An 8,792-nucleotide genomic window follows, 5' to 3' on the forward strand; every position below is an offset into this window, starting at 1 on the left:
ACAGCAAGCAGATTCATATAGTTGTGTTTTAGCATTCAGATTCATACAGTTGTGTTTTAACAGCAAGCAGATTCATACAGTTGTGTTTTAACAGCAAGCAGATTCATACAGTTGTGTTTTAACAGCAAGCAGATCCATACAGTTGTGTTTTAGCATTCAGATTCATACAATTGTGTTTTAACAGCAAGCAGATTCATACTGTTGTGTTTTAGCATTCAGATTCATACAGTTGTGTTTTAACAGCAAGCAGATTCATACGTTGTGTTTTACCATCCATGCTGGTAATGCTGGAGGATTTCTTGACGCTGTTTTTTAACAGCAAGCAGATTAGCAAGCAGATTAATACGATGTGTTTTCTTGATGTGTTTCTTCATGAAGGATAGAAGGAAGAGAGAGAGAGAGAGAGAGAGAGAAAGGGAGAGGGAGAGAGAGAGAGAGAGAGAGAGAAAAAAAAATCGCATGAAATGTGAGGTGGTTTTGGAATGACATTTTTTCCATATTTAAAACAAGCTAAATGACATATCTACCCCTGATTAATTAAATAATCCTATTTTTAAGAAACACATATTACCAAAATGCCACCAAGATGATCTCAACCATTAAACACACCCATTGGATGGCCCAGATCGCTTCCTAGACTTTCTAGGAAAAACACACTTTCCGTAGGATCTCCACTATATAGTTACATATATATATATATATATATATATATATATATATATATATATATATATATATATATATATATATATATATATATATATATATATATATATATATATATATATAAATCAAACCTGTCACTCGATTCTTCATTCTCAGAATTTTCATTATTAAAATGAACTTCTTCATCATTATCGTTAAAACCCTCATCAGCTAAATGTGTGGCTTCAAACTCAACTTCATCATTATTATAATCGTCGACATCTTCCACTTCTTCTGACCTTCCGTTCTCATGTACATAAGAAATGGGGAGAAGATCCTCTATAACTGTGCATTCTACCCTTTCATTCTCTTGAAATAAATGTTCCATGTTGGCATCATCATCCTCCACCACTTCACTAACATCTTGGGCGAGTTCGTAAACTCCCCTTGGGGTCGTCTTTACAACCGCTAACCAACCATTTAGTTCTTTTGCTTTTGAAGGATAAATGGGTCATCAACACATCCTATTACCGTAGGTTTAACATCAACCATATGAGTTTTGGGGTCTACCCTTACCCCCTTCACAGGATCAAACCAAGTACATCTAAACAAAACAACCACACAACGCCCAGTGGCGCTATGGTATTCCAACTCTAGGATCTCATCTAATTATCCATAGTAGTCGTTTTCATTTTCGTCGTACGTAGCCCCTTTGACACAGACACCACAATTTTGTGTGACTCGGCCATCATAAGTTGTTTGTGTGTGAAACTTGTAACCATTGACAAAATATCCCTTGTGAGATTTTACATAAGTAAGCGGCCCTTGGGCTATGTCTCTTAGATGTTCCTTATTTGGAACATTCATAACCTACATTCATAAAATTGTGTTAGTATTTTTTTAATGCTATAACATAAAGATAAAGGTGTGTCAGAATGCTTACATGCTCCTTCAACCACTTAGCAAATTCCTTCTCTTTCATTTTATCAAGGGTTGCTTCATCAAAGTGTGGGAAGGAATCTCTCAACTCATTATCAAATAGCCAAACGGACTCGAGAAGCTCTTCACAATTAAGTAATATATAAGTATGAGCCTTGTCTCTATCTTTTTGTGTAAGAATTTTGTCATGTCCACCTTTTTCAAATAATCTTCGAGAAGGATGTTTGAATATACTTAACCGAAGATCGGTACTTGAAGACCAAGGAATGTTAGGGGCAAAGTTGTGTGGTTCACGAACTGTCGGCTCCAGATACAGAGAGCAATAGTTTGTAAGTTCATCCACAAGATTAGACTGAACAATGGAACCTTCTATATTCCCTTTGTTTTTAATCATTCTTTTTAATCGACCCAATTTCCTATAAAATGAACTGGAAAGTTAGAAGTTATCTAGCATATAATATGTGAAATTGATATGTTATTAAGTTAAAAATGATTACCTCTCGTACGGATACATCCACCTAAACTGCACCGGACCTCCGAGGATAGCTTCATTCACCAAATGTATAACAAGGTGTTCCATTGAGTCAAAGAACCCAGGAGGAAAGATTTTTTCTAACTTGCAAATAGTTATGACGATACTACTCTTCAACTTTCGTAAATCTTCAAGGTGTAGAACCCTTGAGCATATGACACGAAAGAACGTGCAAAGCTCTAGTATTGATTCCCATATTTGCTTTGGTAGCATCCCTCGTAAGACGATAGGAAATAATCGTTGCATGAAGACATGACATTCATGGCTTTTAAAGTTGTAAAAGGTATTATCCTTAAGGTTCACACATCCCCCAATATGCAATTGTTCAAGTATAACAAGGCAAGCCCCATCGAGGTCTATGACTCCTACTTGCTCTCGGGTTGCAAACCAAGAGTCAAAGGAGATTGGGAAATTCATTAATGCTTTTGACATCACGCTTGACGTTTGCTTGTCGAATGTTTTCTCGCAATCACGAGTTCTTGATCAAATTGTGAGTTTAAGTACTTCTTAATTGTTGCTTATGATATGTAGAAGTGACAATTTCGACATGGTTTGGGTCAGTTTGATAATTTATTACATCTTACGACTTACGGGTCAAAATGTACGATAAAAAAGATTAGGTTAAAAGGAATTGGGTCAAATAGATCAAACATATAAAATTATTTCATTTCATTTAAAAATTAGGCAAATGAGTCAGAAAGTCATGCAAGTTGTATTCTTAGTGCATAAATCATTTTATTCAAAAAATCACATTATTGACACACTAAATGTGTTATGGCTCGAGCCCATTTTGACCCATTTCCAAACCCGCCCGTTTGCTGATTTTAACAATCTTGGTCAAGTTCTTTTGTATATAATGACTGTTTTCACTTGGCAGCAAGATGAAGAGACAAAAATAGATGTTTGTGTGGAAGATGAAATGATTGTGTATTTGAACCGAAAAGACGTTCAAACCGCTCTTCATGCTCGACTTGTGGTTGTCAAAAATTGGACCCCCTGTAGGGAGGAATACATGAACCCAACATCGTGTTCCAGTTTATCAATTTAATAGTCATGTACTAATAACCATTTCATGTTTTTTTAACTACAGGGTTTAAGCTAGTACTCTTACAACCATGTACAACAAGTGTGGTAAGCAGTGGCGGAGCTAGACCTTAAAACCAGGGGTATCCCAAAAAAAATGTTGGGTTAATCGGTTCGTATAAGGGTCACGGGTCGGCACGTTATCGGGTCGCCGGTTCACGGATACGGGTTCGCAAAGGATGCGGGTTATTTACGAGTCAAGTTCGGACCGAGTACGAGTCAAGCCGGTTACCGGGTTTCACATGAATGGGTCACACGGGTTGAATGCATGGGTTGCAAGAGTGTTACCGTTGGAGTGGAAGACATTAACGTTGAGGTGTACAGTGGGTTGTAACGGTTCTTTAGGATAGAAACTAGAATGTAGGATTTTATTGTTTTCTTTTTACTATTTAAGTATGCATGTAAAGACTATATAAAGCCTGGTTTGTTCATGAGATATTAAACCATTCATTCAAAATATACAACAACCTTTTCCATTCTCTGCAGTCTGCACATTTTACATATACCGGTGAGTGTGTGTTGTGAGTTTGAGAGGGGCCTTGATGTGGGGTAAAATACACATATTTGTCCCGTGTAGATTGTATAATTTTTGTACAGTTTTTATTTGCTTTTATTTAGTTTTAGTATTATATTATATTATATTCTGTTTTGCCAGGTCCTGTTGCAAATGGAGCAAAAACAACTAATATGGAAATAACCAGCCAGTTGGGCAGAGTAAGGTGCCAGAGACCGAAGTAAAATTGCAGCTATTTTCTGTGAGTGGGCCGATTCCTCTAGTTTATAAGCTTGAGGGTCTAAAATGCCAAAATGCTTAAAGTTCAAACTAATCCATGGCACTAAAGACAAAAGTTTAATGGGTTCGTATTATTGTGTTGACCGAATTTTAAAGGTTGACCGAGTTGTGAGTTTGTTGATTCCCATATGTATTTTATTTCTAATTGGGCTGCACACATATCCATTTGAGTAATACATGCATGTGGACTACAAATCAGTGGGCATACGAATGAATTGTTGGGCTGCAATAAGAAAAGAAAAGAAAGCAGGTAGTAGGGAGCAAGGAAGGGTCTTTCGGGGGTTCCTTAGTCTACAAGAAAAAAAAAAGAAAAATATATACATACAGACATATACGGCTGAAAGGAGACGCACGAAGGTTAATATATCATCACGGCAGGGACGAATTTAGTGGTGGGATTTTGGCATAAGGAATAAAGTCACGGAATCATTGGGTTGAAGCAAGAAGCTTGGAGAGCAAGGAATTTATGGGTTTTACCTTACAATTTCTTTTATTTTCTAGTTTCTTGGTTTTAATTCCATGAATTCTTGTTTTGAATCTTGTTTTATTATTTTTAAGACTATGCTTCTTGGCTAGACTTTTTATACTACCTAGGCTTATAACAATAGTTTAATAAAGTTTGGATTTTTATTCGGTTTTAATGTGGTTCTTGGGTTTTCTTGAAAAGTAAACGATTATGGTATTTTGATTTGGTGTGTATGCGTGCTTGATATTGTTTGATCATTGATTATTGCTTCATACGATTCTTGGTGACGGTCTATATCACATAAGAGAGTCGTGCTAGGGTTTTAGATTTTGGTGAGTGTCTATGTCACGTAATAAATCTTTAATTCTTTAGGGTGAAATCGCGCGAATTACCTTAGAAGTAATATTCGGTAATCTTATAAAATCAAGTGTTCTACTAATCTTGTCGCTGTAAGGCTCGAGGTTATTAATAGGTCTCGGTTTGGTATATAGCTAGGATTAGGTTTTGTAAGAAATCGGTCTTAGTTCCCTAATCATACTCGTGTCTATTAAACCAAGTTAAAATCCATAGTTGCCTTAGACTTTCGTGCTGTAAGGTAGATTGTCATATTAGGGAACTTTTCAAGAAGTTAGAGGACTGTAAGGAAATCTAACAACCGGTAGTCGTAACAGCCTTGTAGAGTCTCACAAGTTTCTTCCTGAGAAGGGTCGGGAGGTCTTAGTAGGGATTTCTTAGGGTTTAGCATTAAAAGATCCCGGTTCCGTACCACGTTAATTTCGAATAGAAATCCAATCCTAGTTAAACATGAGTCTAGCCTAGGTAGCCTTCATCATCACTGAGTTAAGTTTTCGTCCAAATTCGCGTCTAGTTAATCTAATTAATTAGTTTATCTTTATTTGCATTATTAGGATTTTTTAGAAAACCCCCCTCAAATATAAAAACAGTTAGAGTTTGTGTCAGTCTAAGTCTAGATAGAGTCTTATTAGCGTAATTAATTGAGTCTCGTGGGTTCGATACTCGGACTTACTTAGGCTATGCTGCATTGACCGGTACACTTGCCGGTTGTGTGGTTTAGGTTTTAGAGAGTCTTAGTTTATAAATTGAAAACTTAGAGTGTCTAATTTAGGGTTAAAATCAGTTAGTTTAATTAGACCACTTTTAGCACATCAAGTTTTTGGCGCCGTTGTCGAGGACTCTTGGGCGATTGCGTTAATTTCTTTGTTTGGACTTAGTTGACATCATACGTGCTTCTTGCTTTTGTATATTGAGTCATAGGAGTCTAATTGTTCGTGTCTTTTAGTTTCATTTATTTATTATATTTATATCGAGGTTAGTAAATATGTGTGAAATTTGTGGAGGGCCCCACTTTACAGTTAAATGCCCACAATATGAGGGGTCCTCTGCAGATTATTATACTAACCCTTTTGTGCAGCCGCAGCCATATCCTTCGCTGGGGTATTCCACATATCAGTATGATGACCCATATCAACAGTCACATCGAGCAGAAAGGAGCCTATTTTTTGAGGAAATGCTTCGACAGCAAGAAGTTTTTGAAGTTGAATCAGCTAAAATATGGAAAACACTGAACGCCCTAAAAGCAAAGGTAGAACCGGAGACTACCATGGATGTCTCAGTCCCACCTCCGGTTCAGCAGGAAGACCGAGAAGAGAATACGGGCCAGTTCATAATTGATTTCTCGTGTAGTAATGAAGAGATAGATGCGCAACTGCTGCATATAAGAGATGGAAGGGAGAAGACCTAGAGGAAGTAGAAGAAAAGGTAGAAAAGGAGAAAGTGCAACCAGAGAAGCCGACGACCGGTTATACATATGATGCGGAAGGTAACTACCTCGGTTACATGCTTTCTACTGGAGAATTAATACCAACATTTCCAGGACCGGGGAAAGAGTTGCCGTACGAAGAAGAGTCAGTTGAGAAGATCATTCCAGTCACGGAGACGAAAATGGACGACGAAGTCCCACCTCCGGTTCCGAAGGATATTATATATGATTTCGGGAGTGACTCTGATGACGAGATAGATGAAGAAGAATGGGTAGCGTATCAGAGGTCATTAGTAAAGAAAGAAGTGAATGAAGAGGAGTTAGACTTGGGAGAGTCCTAGGATTTTATGTTTGTTGAAGAGGTAGAAGATAAGGACTTATAGAATGTGTTATCTGGGGAGGATGAGTCTTTAGATTTAGAATTAGATGGTTTACCAGTCTATGAAGAGGTATGAGAGTTAGACCCCGAGGGGGATATAGCATACTTGGATGCCCTACTTGAAGGTAAACCGACGAAGGTGTTTGAACCTACACCATACGAAGAAACTAAGTGTGGGGATCATCCCGTGAAAGTGGTGGAAGAGGAAGAACACCACAGCTTGCCCGTGGAAGTATTAGTGATAGATGAAACTTCAGAATTGATATAACCACAGGAGAGGCAAAGAAACGAAAAAGAAAAGATCAAAAACGGAAGAGGACCGAAGGGTTATACAAGAAGAAGAAGGAAGAGCCTTTGAATTTCAAACATGATCAGTCTTCTCATTACATGCCACGCATCAGGTTTCTTCCAGGTAAGTTTAAATTTTGGTGGTCTGACCCGTTTAAATTTTTTAAAATATTTTATAATTCCACCAATAATTTTTTAAGTATTTTTGAGGACCGGGTGGAATTAAACGGGTTAGATAGGGTCCAGATCAAAGAAAAGCCTCCTGATTAAGTTCAAGTGCGGGGAGATTTTGTAGAGTTTGTGTTGAGTCGTTTATTTTGTACTATGAGTCTAATTTAGTAGTTTTTGAGTCAGTTTTTATTTCGAGTCGGTACTGCTTTGGTTTTTGCTTGTTTTTGTTTATGCAGGTTTGAATAGTACCACCCGTACTCAATCTCCATTCGGGTGATTTTGGAGCTGCTTATCAAATATCAGGCATTTACTAAGTGTACTAGTTAGAGTCTAAGCCGATAGCGAACGAAATGCTATACGATCGAGCTGGATTAGACGAGAGTTTGGAGCTTACGCGCTAATATAACCAGCTAAGTCCTTTCCATTTATGCCCTTAGTTTTTTATTTCTTATTTATTTTAGTCTTTTGAGTCGGTTTCCATCCTACATTGAGGGCAATGTAGAGTTTAAGTGTGAGGATGGGAAACTATCGTTTAGTGTCGTTAGTATAGTTAGTCGAGTCATAAAAAAAATTAAAAATACAAAAAAAATTTAAAAATAAAAAAAATTAAAAAAATAAGAAAATGTCTTTTGAAATAAGAAGTTTGCAAAATAAAAAGCGGAAAATGATAGAAAAGTCGGGTTTTTGTTCGGGTTCAAATAATAATAATATGAGATAATAATATGATTGAGCTTGAGTCTAGTTTGGGATGTGCGGGTAGGCTCGATTCGGTTCTAGGATCCTTTGATCTTAATTATACCTAATTGTCGGTCTACTAGTGGGTTCTCATTTAGGGAAAGTGGGGAAATTGAAACCGCCAATAATAGTATAAGGGATGCTGTTATAAGTTAAGATCGTTAGAGTTTCTTTTCATATCTCGTTGAAAAAGAAAAAACGAAATAATGGAAAAAAAGAGCTAGAAACTGAATGACAGTAGCAGTTCTATGTAATCTAGGTAGGGGATAGCGAATCTACAACCGGAGCACCCCTAGGATGTGTGAAATCGAACTTGCAAGAAAAAAGTACCGAAGCCTAAGTAATCCGAGTTGGGGATAGTGACTCTACAGCCGGAATGCCTCTGGGTTAGGGAAAGCAATGTCTACGCTCAAAAGAAAGAAAAAAAAGGAAAAAATAAGAAAGTATTTGATTTTAAACTCTCTTAATCTTGGTATAAAACGGTTAGGAATTAACCCAGTGGTTGTTCCTTTTGTCCTATAAGCTTGAGGGGGGATTAGGTGGACTTGCGATTCTTAGCGTGAGACCCTAGGTAGATTGACCGCACTTGAACTTAACTTGCATGATAAGGGCTTGGAACCGGGTTTGGGTTTAAGAGGACACGTATACTTGCAATCGCGGCTAACACAAGTTTCGATTTTAATAAGTAATTTAAGCTATTGTCCCGAACGATTATTCCGTCTATGATTCCGTTTTGCATAATTCTTTTTCGGGGACGAAAAATGTTAAGTGTGGGGATATTTGATGTGGGGTAAAATACACATATTTGTCCCGTGTAGATTGTATAATTTTTGTATAGTTTTTATTTGCTTTTATTTAGTTTTAGTATTATATTATATTATATTGTGTTTTGCCAGGTTCTGGTAAGACTGGCAATTCTGACACGAACATGATAACACGACACGAACCTACACGAAGTTAACAGGTTTCGTGTTTGACCTT

General features: G+C 37.2%; 1 long non-coding RNA gene across 1 annotated transcript; it reads left to right on the top strand.

Annotated features, from left to right (window-relative positions):
* The first annotated feature begins 809 nt into the window (after positions 1-809).
* Positions 810-4,582, top strand: LOC110864114. The gene is made up of 3 exons (XR_004861044.1): positions 810-2,606; positions 2,994-3,707; positions 3,855-4,582. It is a non-coding gene; the product is annotated as an uncharacterized LOC110864114 (long non-coding RNA).
* The last annotated feature ends 4,210 nt before the right edge of the window (positions 4,583-8,792 follow it).

Source organism: Helianthus annuus, chromosome 6 (assembly GCF_002127325.2).
Source record: "Helianthus annuus cultivar XRQ/B chromosome 6, HanXRQr2.0-SUNRISE, whole genome shotgun sequence".
NCBI lineage: Eukaryota > Viridiplantae > Streptophyta > Magnoliopsida > Asterales > Asteraceae > Helianthus > Helianthus annuus.